At 38.3% G+C, this 12500-nt stretch overlaps 1 protein-coding gene and 1 pseudogene across 1 annotated transcript in view; both read right to left on the reverse strand.

Moving 5' to 3' along the window:
* The window catches only part of LOC113681777 (uncharacterized), a 15515-nt gene extending 13156 nt beyond the window's left edge, over positions 1-2359 (reverse strand). The window contains exon 1 of the mRNA XM_089193806.1: positions 2214-2359. The gene's annotated coding sequence lies outside the window, so the exon portion shown is untranslated. The remainder of the gene's footprint in view (positions 1-2213) is intronic.
* An 8074-nt stretch (positions 2360-10433) lies between these two features.
* The window catches only part of LOC113668399 (tetratricopeptide repeat protein 28-like), a 2864-nt pseudogene continuing 797 nt past the window's right edge, over positions 10434-12500 (reverse strand).

A 12500-nucleotide genomic window follows, 5' to 3' on the forward strand; every position in this document is an offset into this window, starting at 1 on the left:
GAACGGATCGACGCTGGCAATAAATCACTAGCTTTCATTTGAAGAAAAATCAACTTGTCTTAATATTTAACAAGGAAATCAGTAAAACCTTACAGTTTGAAAGGAGAATCTAAATACTCTATCAAAAAGAAAAAAAAATTTCAAAATATAAAATAATAAATATAAATATATGAAATACGCTGAAAACGTTTACCGTTTTTTGATCAAATGCATCGTAAATACGGGAGCAAATTAAGTTTATTCAGTTATTAGCCCGACATGAAAGCTATTACAGAACACGATTGAGTGCATGCTCCACATGACACGCAAAGAAAACTGAGATCATGTTTACGTATGTACTCTCGGCCGATATAGCGGTTGATATATCGGTTGAGAGTCGGTCGATACTCGACCGATATATCGGTCGACAACCGGTCGACAGTCGGTTGACAGTCAGTCGACAGTTAGTCGACAGTCGGTCAACTTTCGGTTGATAGTCTGTCGATAGTCGTTCGGTAGTCGGTCGATGTAGCGCCCAACTATCGGCGGAGTGTCGGTCGATATATCTACCGCTATCGATCTAGAGTCGGTCATATCTCGGTGGTGCATCGGTCAACTGTCGGTGATAGAGCGGTCAACTGTCGATGGTATATCGGTCAACTGTGGGTCGAATATTAGTCATGTGTTGAGTATCGATCAAGTGTATTAATTCAGCAATCAATGACTTTCTTTTTAAGCGACGACGTTTCTTTTAAGATCTTTTTAAGCCACGAAAGTGAAAGTCTTAGAAGACTTACGTTAGCCTTAGAAGACTTCCACTTCCGTGGCTAAATTTTTTTACGGTCAACATTTTTTACGGCTAACGGTTAAAATCTTCCAATTTTCATTGCTAGCGGCTAAATCTTTGGCCAGTTTTACGGCTAACGGTTAACCTCATTGAGAGTCTCCTGGAGGTTAGGCACGAGAAGACGGTTGACCCTTCAGACTATAGTTAATAGAGGGGAATGGCTATGAAACCCGACAAAGTTCTTTGTTGTATTTTTTTGTTCCGGCTTTCGATCTTGACGGTGCACAAAACATAATTGTTGTTTATTACTGACTGAGAAACTAACCAATAGAAACGTTTCGGTTACATAATTCATCCATAGTTTATGAGCGAAAACAAAAGATTGTGCACAGTCATGGACCTTCCTACATAAATCTTGAACTCTTTGTTTGCTCCTTTGATGTTTTCCGCCTTTATAACCATTCCCTTCTATTAACTATGATCAGACTACCTGAAAATCTGAACTAAAGCCAATTATATTAAAGCTGGGGTAGGTAACACTCTCCTATCACCTCATACATTGTTATATAGGTTATTTACTGAACACACGACTTTGATATTCAGCTAAATGAAACAATCAGATCTTAAAGATTGTAGTAGATTTCAATGTTAGCGCGCATGACTATTATGCCGTCTTTGACAAGTGGTTAGTATACGTTACTTAGATGGTGATTTATACAATATATATAGATCGCTTCGTTTTCAACCGTTTTAGACTTTGCTCCGAAAATATAATATATTCTTAATAAATAATACGCGATGGTTATGTCAATTTCAAGAAATCGTGTCATAAACTATATTTAAATATTAAATACAGTAACGAAGATTTTGTACCAACCGCTATGAAGTATAATTAGCTGAATTAAGGGCCTGTGTATATAATACAGGTGGAAGGATCACTCCATGCCGTTCCTGAAGTATATACAGAAACGCCTAATTAGAAATAAGAGTGAAAATTCGAGGTCGATATATCGGTCGAGAGTACCTACAGTAAACATGATCTGGAAACTGAAAGCGTTTCGATCATCAATGCTTGCAATAAATCAAATCGATAATTTGGATATTCCTTTTAACTCTCACGAATTACTTATTTTGTCTAAGGTAATTTCCAGGTATTGCCCGCGGATTTTTGTGAATTCGACAGCTGTAACTTGCTGTAACAAGCTAAGCCTAATTAGCGTATAAGTAACACGAAGCAGAGAAGCAATTATAATTAATACACGTTAGAATCAATAAAAGTAAGCAATCCTCATCAGTTAACTGTAGGAACGTCTTTCATTGCCGGAAATCAGAGAAAATTAGGACAGATTAAGAACATTTAAAGGAGAAAATGTTAACTGAGAAACTCGAAATAAAAGTATTTACCTTAAATTATATTCAAAAATCTGATACAAACATGGGTCCTTACCTCTCTCGCGGAAATGGAAGCCACGTTTGACTGTTTTACGACTTGCTTCCTCAATTCGATATGGAAATGTTTCAAAGATAGTCACTAAGACCGAGAAAGTACCGAGACAGACTTCTAAGCTCTGCCATATAACGAAGAATCTCAATAGCGTGTTTTGAAAAATGAAAGGGTGAGTCATGTGGCCCACAACTCTGAGCAAGCTTGAAGCCGGAAGTGCTTTAGCTGAAATTGAAAGAGGAGTCTGTTTAGCTGGCCATTGGCGTTAATCAGTTTTTCAATTTGCAAACTAAGACTGTAGTTTTGCCAAATTATTGCTTGAGGTTAAAAAAGCTGTTTTTTTCATGCATCGCACTGTGAATGTAATGAATGTTATTACTTTATTACATGGAAATTAATGAGGAAACATGAATTTCTAACCGACACTTAACACTAAAAATAATTGATCTACATCATGAAGAACTCTCGGAAAGCTTTAAAGATCATTTATTTGCAATAGTTACAAAACAAAATTATGACGAGAACAAACTCCCAAAAACTGACTATATAACGTATTTATATGCAAAAAAATTCAATATTTCTCGTGCGCTTCTCGCGTTCTTCTAAGGTCCACTACATTGTTACATCTCTCTTTTACATGTTCTCGTTAGCACTCTTAACATAACACAGAGGGGTAAGTCTTTCTAAGAGACAAATTCTTCTCGGAATATATTCATAGAAATTTTGCTGCAGCGTGAACATAAACTGTTATTTATCTTATTCTCATTTTTTTTATTGCATACCTTTAGAGTACTCTAGAGTCTGGAGAGTTTGTGGCACCGCTCTGGTTAAGGGGATACTTTTCCAGTTTTTTATTTCCTGAAATGATTTTTTGAATTTTTTTATCTGGCGGTGACATACCTGAGTTGTGCCGTATTTCGATTCGCTCTACGGCCTCTTCAAAATACAAACAAGGAGTGAAAAATACTAAGCAATACTACACACCAAAAAGTCTAATAACCTATTTATAATCCAACTTCTTTTTTTCAATCCCTAAATCCTGCTCATTGCTCATAAGGCGGGAAAAGCAAAGCGGATAAAGAAGCGCAGCGTGCGCAGCCAATCGCCTGTGCATATTTTTTTACAATACAAAATAGCCAACTGTAAAAAGTGTGGTATATATATTTGTGTCGTTTCAAACTACTTTGTGCTGTTGGATTATAAAACCAAATTATCTTGTTGTGCCCCTCACCGACGCAGCACCACAGTTTCCTTAGCAGCAAAATCCATTTACTGATACGTTGTTAATGCATTGTAATAATGCATTGTTGGTGTGAGGCCAGAAACAACCAAAATAAACCAAAAAGGCTGCATTTGGATAAATTATAATGTTTCAGTAAGTGCGTGCGAGCCTTTATTATTTTTTTTTTAATCGCGCGGATAAATTTAGAATTTTTGCCTTAAACTGACACTTACTTCGTAAGGAAAGTTGTATTTCAGTTTCTTGTGTTTGGTTTTATTAGTCATACACCGGTGATTAGGACACAAAACAAGGCACATTTATTCGTTGCTTTGTTATGCATCCAAGAATAGCTAATTCAGAACTATTCTTTTCCTTCTTACTGAGAAACCAGAGTGTGTTGGATTGAAATCCAATGCAACATTTAAGTAAGACGTCATTAAGAACTAACAAACTCAGAAATTTCGGAAGATTTCATGCTTCGAGGCTGTTTCATTCAAACTTTTTAAAATAACCATAGTTTCATGATCACTCATCTATTTAATGCTTTGATCTCGCCCTAGCTATTTTTATTCATCCTTGAATAACAGGGGAGGTTTTATTTCAGTTTCTAACGTTTGGTTTCCTTGGTCATGCGATCAGATTACTAATCAAGACTTGCGCGCATTTGTTTGTTTTTTTTTCCACGTGTAATCTGCTAAAACAATAATTTTATAGCCTTCTTTTCGCTTTAACGTAGATGTTAAGGATATCGAACAAAAGAACAGTTTTTTGATTAGATCAATTATCAATTACTTTGTGTGCCTAGTTACGATCGTAGTTACAATGTTTATCTTTTTCCTATTGGTTTGTAATCGGATCTTTTAGCGTCACCACGCGCATATAAAGGCTAAGTTAGGGACCGGTCATTATTTATCGCCTGGGGGGGGGGTCGGAGTATTTAGGGGGGGATCACATGGTTTTTTGAAGACCTTTAGGGGGGATCAGCCGTAATTGACAAGCATAATGGGGGGGATCAGACCAAAAAAAAAGGAATTTTAGGTCGCGCCGGGACCCCGGGTGATTGCATTTGGACAAACTCGGCAATTTCTGATGCTCTTGTGGATGGCGCAACTCTAGAGTGGGAAAAATAAAGGAGATTTGAGGATCTTTCAGAAGAGGAAATCAAACAACTGTCTCTCCAGTCATACGAAGAGTAAGAAAAGAAACGGATGGAGAAAAATGCCTGGTATGTCTGTAGTCAGGTAGCCGAGAGAATTGATGATGCCCCTGTCCTTAAAGATTACATCAAGAGCAAAGTAAGCGAGTCCCCTGATGAATTATTCTTTTTCAATTCTGTTTACCTCGACAACTTCGGGGTGCATCAGAACGAAACAAAGAGCAAGCGCCCGGTGCAGCATACTTCCGAAAGATCGAATCGTTTATGGAAGACCACTATATTCGTGGAGAACTTTTTATGGAATTCTGTCGTGATGCCTGTAAAGAGTCAAGAGAAGAAAGTTCCAATCTCTGTTCCTGGTGTTCTAACAATAGATGGGTCGGTCCAGAAACGGAAAGAATTCCGCAACCTGTACCAGATACAAACAATCCTGGACATTTCATGGATATCTATCAGACGGAATCGACGGGCAGGACACCAGATGATTACCTTCCAAGAAAATGTATTAAAGATCTGTACGAGGAACATTCTGACAGTATCAGAAACGATCAGGATACCATGAAGAGCTTCTGCTCAAAATATAATGTGGAAGAGAAGCACGTCATTGCATATGTTAATCATTTGAAGGATATTGAGATCCGAAAGGACATCAGAACAAGAGCAGCTCAGGAGCGAAGAAGGCAAGAGGCCGAACGAACGTACAAGGACTTTCAATGGGATAACCTCATCGAGGGTGGCAAAGTTGAAAAGTTGCGGGTAAGAGAACTAGACCTGTATCTCAACAAGCATGGTTTGACGACTGTCGGTCGGAAACTTGACAAAGTGAAGGCCATTCGATGTCACTATTACCGACAGAATAAAGAGACTGTGATAACCGAAGAACTGTCGAGTGATGAAGATGACGTGGAATCCGAGGATGAAGAATCCGAAAGTGGAGAGGCAGAGAGCGACGATGACTATGTTTTCGTGGATTTGGATGAACAGCCTGAGATTGGCACTTCCTCGACAATTCAGTACGTATCTGACGAGCAAATATTTACCGTTGTGGTTCAAGGTCCATGAGACGTAAGTACCACTATTAAAATATCACTTGCATATTCAAAAAGTTATTTGGCGGTGGCTGGGAGAAAAGGGGGGGGGGGATCATGAAACTTTCCACTACCGATAAGGGGGGATCTCTAAAAAACTAGATACTCTACGGGGGGATCAGGTAAACGCTCCGATGTGACAACAAAAATACTCCGACCCCCCCCAGGCGATAAATAATGACCGGTCCCTTAGCGTCCCTTTAAGCCAGAGTTTCGCTAGATTTCGCCTTGAATAGCAGTACCTTCGTTCTTTCGTTCTAAACCTTTGGCACAAGCGGGACCGATATGTAAGTAATTTTGTTAGTTTTATTTCAATGTGTTTAAGTTTAGTTTTACACCTTGGGCGATAACGCACATTTGTACTGTGTTGTACAATAGTACAATTAATTATCTTGAAATCAAAAGAGTAATTTGAAAGAACTAGACGCTCAGACAGCAACGCCCACATTTTAGTCTTTGGGCTGGTAATCAGCCCAAATGTTCATCGTGTAGCCGATCTTTGAATCTCAAGTAGTTTTAATTTAGCCTTTTATGATTTGTTTATGTTAATTTACGTTAATTGTTGTTATTTTAATCGCGTTATCGATATAGGCACGTAAAGCGTTTTTTTCATGCCTTTCGCACCAATTCAAGTAGATTCATGCATTCGTTATAATATTATTGTAATTTCAGTTTACGATCGTGATTGTCTTTGTGATTGTCTTCGTCTTTGTCTTCGTGATCTGAATAAACACCGTTAACCGTCATCTTGGTTTTCGTGGTTTTACTACGACCCGTAAAATAGTCCCGACATCAGCGACACTTAGCAAACACGCCTTAACGACACCCCTCGAAGTTTCGTCTTTCGTCGCAAGCGTCACAGTAGAAAATGAAACAGTTCGCACGCAAATTTCTAGACTTTCCTGTTTGAAGATTTAAAATCCAAATAATCTAACAAAGAGTTGAAGATTTGCTTTTAAAGAATTTGACTTCGGCTTCGATATGTCTGTAAAATGAATACGTCTACGCCACCATGGCGCTTTGACGTGAAACACCCTACAGCAATTCTCCTTTCAAGCTACTTTACATTTTTTTATATCTCATTTTGGAGAATTTGGTTTTTGATCAAAATAACAATCTAAAGCTGATAAGCATATTTACTTAAGCATGTTTGGTTGAATTTTTGTCTGAATAACTGCAAACAGTTCAACTGTCCATATACTTCTTTTCATTTCTAATTACGGCGAAGATATACATATTTTTTATTGCTTTATGATATGAGTGGGTGAAATATTGAATGTATAGATCGTTGATAATCAGTTCAGGTTAGGTTAGGAGCAACTCATTGTTTCATCGCTAGAGCTTTGATTCGCTCCTGCAAAGACTATCCACATTCTTCTGGCGACTTCAAGAGTAATAAACGATGATTCACACCTGAGAGTCTCCTAATTGAAACGAATATTCATGGCGCCTCTTGGAGTTAAGTGCTCTTCAATTTGATTGAGCACAGTAAATAAGTGGATTGAGGATGCGAAAAACCTTTGAATCGACCTCACCTTTTATTATACACTGAATAGGCTACATTTGAACATGTACGTAACAAAGAGAGCAAGCAATTAAAAATTAAAGTACTGAGTCTCAGTAATAAAAATTAGATGGAATTGGATTATCAGGACTTAAACCCGTTTGTATGTTTAAGGGAAATATAACAATTAGCAACTATTTAGCTTGAGGATACGAAAACACGAATATCATGCCATGTGCTTTCCTAACCGGATCGATGGGGAACAGGCTATTTACAAATCGTTAAAGCCATTTTCTCTGTTGTTCGCAAAGAGAGAAAGTAATAGAATTACCAGTATTGCTTTTTGATTGAGTGTCATGAAACCAAAGCCAGTTAATACATCGGCCAATCAGAGGAGAGGAAATTATCTCAAAGAACAGATACAACTTCAAAGTAAAAACAAGTAAACTGCATAAATCGCGCGAACACGCGAGCGTACAAGCAGGGCGGGAGAGGTTAGATGTAAAAGTTGCAGCAGAGGGATGTATAGTGCTATTGAAGGGAGAGGGGAGGAGGAAGGGGGGAGCTCTTCCGCTTTATAACTGCAACGGTAACGAGAGGACTAAGGAGAGCAAACACTAGCACCTAACCACTGTGGACTGGGCATCAATCCAAAGGAAAACTTAGATTTTACTAGAGATGACTGTTAAGATTTTTATCGGCTATATCCTCCTAGAATTAGATTTAAAAGATTCCAAGGCTCTGGCTCATCAGAAAAAACCATCCGTACTCGTGGACAACAAGTTCTCTCGAAGGCTTATACTCAATTTTGGCACATAAAAGCTATGCGTGTGTCAGTAAACACGCCCTCTGATAAGATAAACAGTATTCAGTTTCACGCTGGGTTCTAATTAAAAAATAGCATAAATGTTCGCAGTGTTGAGTTCTTAAGGTTTGCAAGGTTCAGTCGTAAGATTCGTGCTCCGCTTTTTCGCAATGATACCATCCTAATGTGGACAAATCAGGCATGATAACATTTAGTCCTGGGGGTAGGGTAAGGAGGTACATGAGTTGAGAGAAGCCCGACGTTGCGCGAGGATTGAGACGAATGAAAACTGAAACAGACAAGGAGATAGTCGCGTCTAATGACGCGCGCAGAAGATTAAAGTTGAGAGCGATGAAAGAGGCGCGAGTAAAGATGGGAACAAAGGAAAATTACGATGACAAAAAGGAAGGAGAAAAAAGGGATGCGGTGTAAAAACTTATGTAAGGAAGAAGGTAAAAAACCGCACACATGTACCAGTATGAACACGTCCGTCGGCGTTCAAAACCGCGTAACAATATGGACAATCAGTGGAAGAGACACATGACAATCGAAGAGATGACGGGCCTTTGTTTAGTGGGTGGGGGCTTGAAACATGGAAAGCTATTTGTTACAAATTAAAACAAGTACATGTATTGCAGTCCCCAAAGGATCTGTTCTCTCTTCATCTCACTTGCATCCTTAAGATATGGAGAGAGACGACAAAAATCAACCCAGTTTTTGTATTTTTTACTCTGTTTATTTCTCTTACGCAAATAAGTAAACAAAATAAGTACAATGGAAACTGCTTTAAATTTTGCAAGGCTGTAAGTGAAGTACGCGCTAAAAGGAGACACTAAAATGAACCCATTTACTCCCCAAGCTGATAATAAATTATATGAGCTAGAAACGTGATGTTACATAGTATTCTCGGAATGAAGCAACAAAGAAACACATTCTTTTCAGTTGGGAGAATTTGTCCTCAGAACTTAGGAGTTTAATAAAAGTAGCATTAAAACACTTCACACGAAATACACTGACATCATACAAAGCATATTTAGTTAAAACTGTCCCAACTTGTTTTTAAAATCCTACGTTGTATCATATTCAATTATGTGTGAGGTTAACTATTACATTTTATACCAGCATATACCAATAGTACTTATAAAAATCTGCAAAATTAAGATTGATTTTACAAAGCTTTCCTCTAAAACAGTTCTGATACAGTCTATCTTGAACTTCTGACCACATAACGGGTTCTAATTACAAAGCGCGCTCTGAATACCTTAAAATAAATTCTTAAATCTAAGAAAGATATTATCAGACATCTTCAAATTATACTTCGGTGAATTTTGAACAGGGAATTTTCAAAAACTGAAAGTTTTCTCCTAAAGCCTTGAACCTTTTCAACTAAGGACTAGATTTTGCAATTCTTCATTAACCTTTTACCAAAATAATTCCCGTTGGCAATGGCTTACTTTAATTGCTACTCTAATTTATGGGCGTAAATATTTTCCTACAAGAGACACCAAATTCTGTCACATACATTAAAAGTCACACCTATGGAAACTTCAGATACAGTGAACTCTGCTTTACTGTTTTTTTTGTTTTTTGTTTAGATTACATGGACAATTTTAACCTCACTGTCGTGGTTCTTTAAAACGAACAGATACGTGTTTGATAAAATGGACAGATTTTTACCAAAGTCACTTGATTAAAACAGGGTTGTGGCCAGCTTTTTTACCTGTTGTAGGCTTTTTCCGTAAGAAATTTCAATTCTAGTTTCCACATTTGCAACAGCCATATTATAAGTCAAGCAGGCGGAAAACAATTGTAGACCAGGCCTACAGGACTAGAGGCTGGCCACATCCCTAGAAGTAGCTCTAATGTCTCTAACATATGGTCAGTAGCCCATCATCTCAGATGTTTACTTCTTCAAACTAAGCTTAGAATGGCAATCTTGGCACTGACAGAATTAGATTGTAATAAAATAGATTGAAAAAAAAATAATACTCAATTTTTCTTTTAAAGATAAACTCAATTTGTAATAAAGTAACTTATGATCTAGAAAAGTCTTCCAAGTTTAATTACCATACTGCTGCAAATTTTTCAAATCAAATTTTTGAAGTTAAAATTCCACCCACTTTAGCAAACGACGAACTGTTTCTTTGCTTATCAAAAGCTTAGAGTATAGACGTAATTAAAACCCGGTAGACAAGGTCCTGGTTATGTACAAGAAAAAACATTTAAATTGTTTTTCATACAACTGATTGTAATACATGAATAGAGCAGAGTGTCATTTTGGCGAAAACGGAAACCTCGTATTCACCTTCAACCTCTGTAGACATTCATAACAGAAGCATTGTTGCATTTCATTCTCTTTACAAGCATTTAAATTTGTAAAGGTAAGACAAAATAGAGAATTCCACTGATCAAAATAAAATGAAATAGTCTGTTTTATTTTTTCGCCAAATTAAACTTACACGTTTCAAATTCCATTTAACAGAAAAGTAAAAGTAATAAAAAATAGCCAAAAATTGCAAAAACAGAGAAACATTTAAACCTTCCAAGTTACTGCGTCATTCCTTCTGAGATAAAAAAAAATTATTTATGTGATTTTAAATTCAAATTTTATCTTTCCTATGCCATGAAATCAAGACTAACGTCATCTCCAATCAGTAAAAAGGGCGCCCAGTATTTGATATCGCGGAACTCGTCTGATTCTCTGAGGTTTTTCATAGCCAGGTTCAGTGACTCGCTTGCAGGTTTACCTTCTGCAAGGTGTTGATAAAAGTATTTCATGAACTCAAGAGTAACTTTGTCTTCAACCGCCCACAGGGTAACCACAACAGACCAAGCACCAGCCCCCATAAAAGCGCGCGCAATGCCAACCACACCTTCAGCCTTGATCTCGCCCCGACCACTGTAGCAGCAACTAAGTACAACTAGTTTGGCGCGAAGTTGAACATTCATCACATCTCCAGTTGTTAAAATGTAATCCTCTTCCGTTGGCATAGTAGATATTCGGTCTGGGTCAGGTGTAAGAGCAATTTCGCCAGTTTCCATACATCCGTGTGCCGCAAAGTGAACTAAGGAAACGGAACTGAGTCTTTTCAACACCTCACGTTTCGTGGCTTCTCTGCCAGTGTTTGGCGTGACATTCAGAATTTTCCCGATCATTTCTACCTCTTCTTTAGCACAAGGAAGCTGCTCGAGGAGTTTCTCTCCCTGGCTGTTGGTAACCTCGGCTACCCACGGATCTCCTACAAGTAACGCACCACTGCTTTTGTGATAGTCATCTGGGCAATCGGCAATGAGTCTAAGACTAGTTAACGATGGAGCGAGACGGATTCTGAACGATTCACACAGGTATTTAGAATTACCATCCTTCAATGCAGCGTAAGGAGCGAGCCACAGGGGTCCATCGGGAATAATGAGTAGCTCATCCCCTTGAACCAAGTCAGCCACCGGCTTCATAACGGTATTATACAAAGTGCTCAAGCATTTGTTTTGTTGGATGGAAGCTTGAGGGTTGTCTTCTTTCGTTTCCTGATCCACTTTTGAACGGTCCTCGCTCAAAGCATCCAAAGATCGGTTCTCACATCTCACATTAGAACGAACACCAAGTTGTGTATAGACAACGAGCATGAACGACTCAAAGGACTGACTAGCCCCACTGTTCTCTGAAACAGAACCATTGAGTTTACTTTGTCTTAACTGAACTTGTTTTCCTTTGGACACAACCCAAAGATTGACGTCAGCTCTGTCCATTGCCTGAAAGACAGTGTTTGATGGAACGTTTTTTAAAACTGCTAAATCTTCATCGCTTCCCTTGTACTGACTTGTTCCACCACAAAAACGGGATTCCATAAGGTCGGCGAGAGCTTGGGCTCGTCCTTTATCAGCGGCAAGTAAGGCTTCATCTATATTACCTTGTTTTACGAGAACTCTCCACAAACCCGTATACGCCATTTGATACTGATTTCGAAAATTAACTTTCCATTCATCTTTAGATTTTAGAAGTATTCTCAAGGAATTAAATTAGGTTATGCTAGCTCGGTAAGATTCAACAGCTTTTGGCAGTCGACCCTGCAACTCAAAAACGGGTCCTAATGAACAGTGGGCCATTGCCTCAAAGGATTTGTCTTCGACCTCTTTGGCAATTTTGAGCATTAGCTTGAATGACTTGTTGGCCTTGATCAAATCTCCCTGAGTTCGATACACATTGCCAACATTGCGATAAGCACCACCCTCTCCATGCTTGTCTCCTACTTCTATAGCTATTTTAAGATCTAGGTTGTGGCACTCTATGGCTTTTTTGAACTCACCCAGTCTGTCATAAGCAATGCCAGGATTTCCATAAGTTTTACCCTCCCCATGCTTGTCTCCTACTTCTTTAGCTATTTTAAGATCTAGGTTGTAATACTCTATGGCTTTCTTGAAATCACCCAGACTGTGATAAGCAATGCCAAGATTGCAATAAGCTTTACCCTCCCCATGCTTGTCTCCTACTTCTTTAGCTATTTTAAGATGTAGGTT

The sequence above is a fragment of the Pocillopora damicornis genome, chromosome 14 (assembly GCF_964200805.1).
Source record: "Pocillopora damicornis chromosome 14, jaPocDami1.2, whole genome shotgun sequence".
In the NCBI taxonomy this organism is placed as follows: domain Eukaryota; kingdom Metazoa; phylum Cnidaria; class Anthozoa; order Scleractinia; family Pocilloporidae; genus Pocillopora; species Pocillopora damicornis.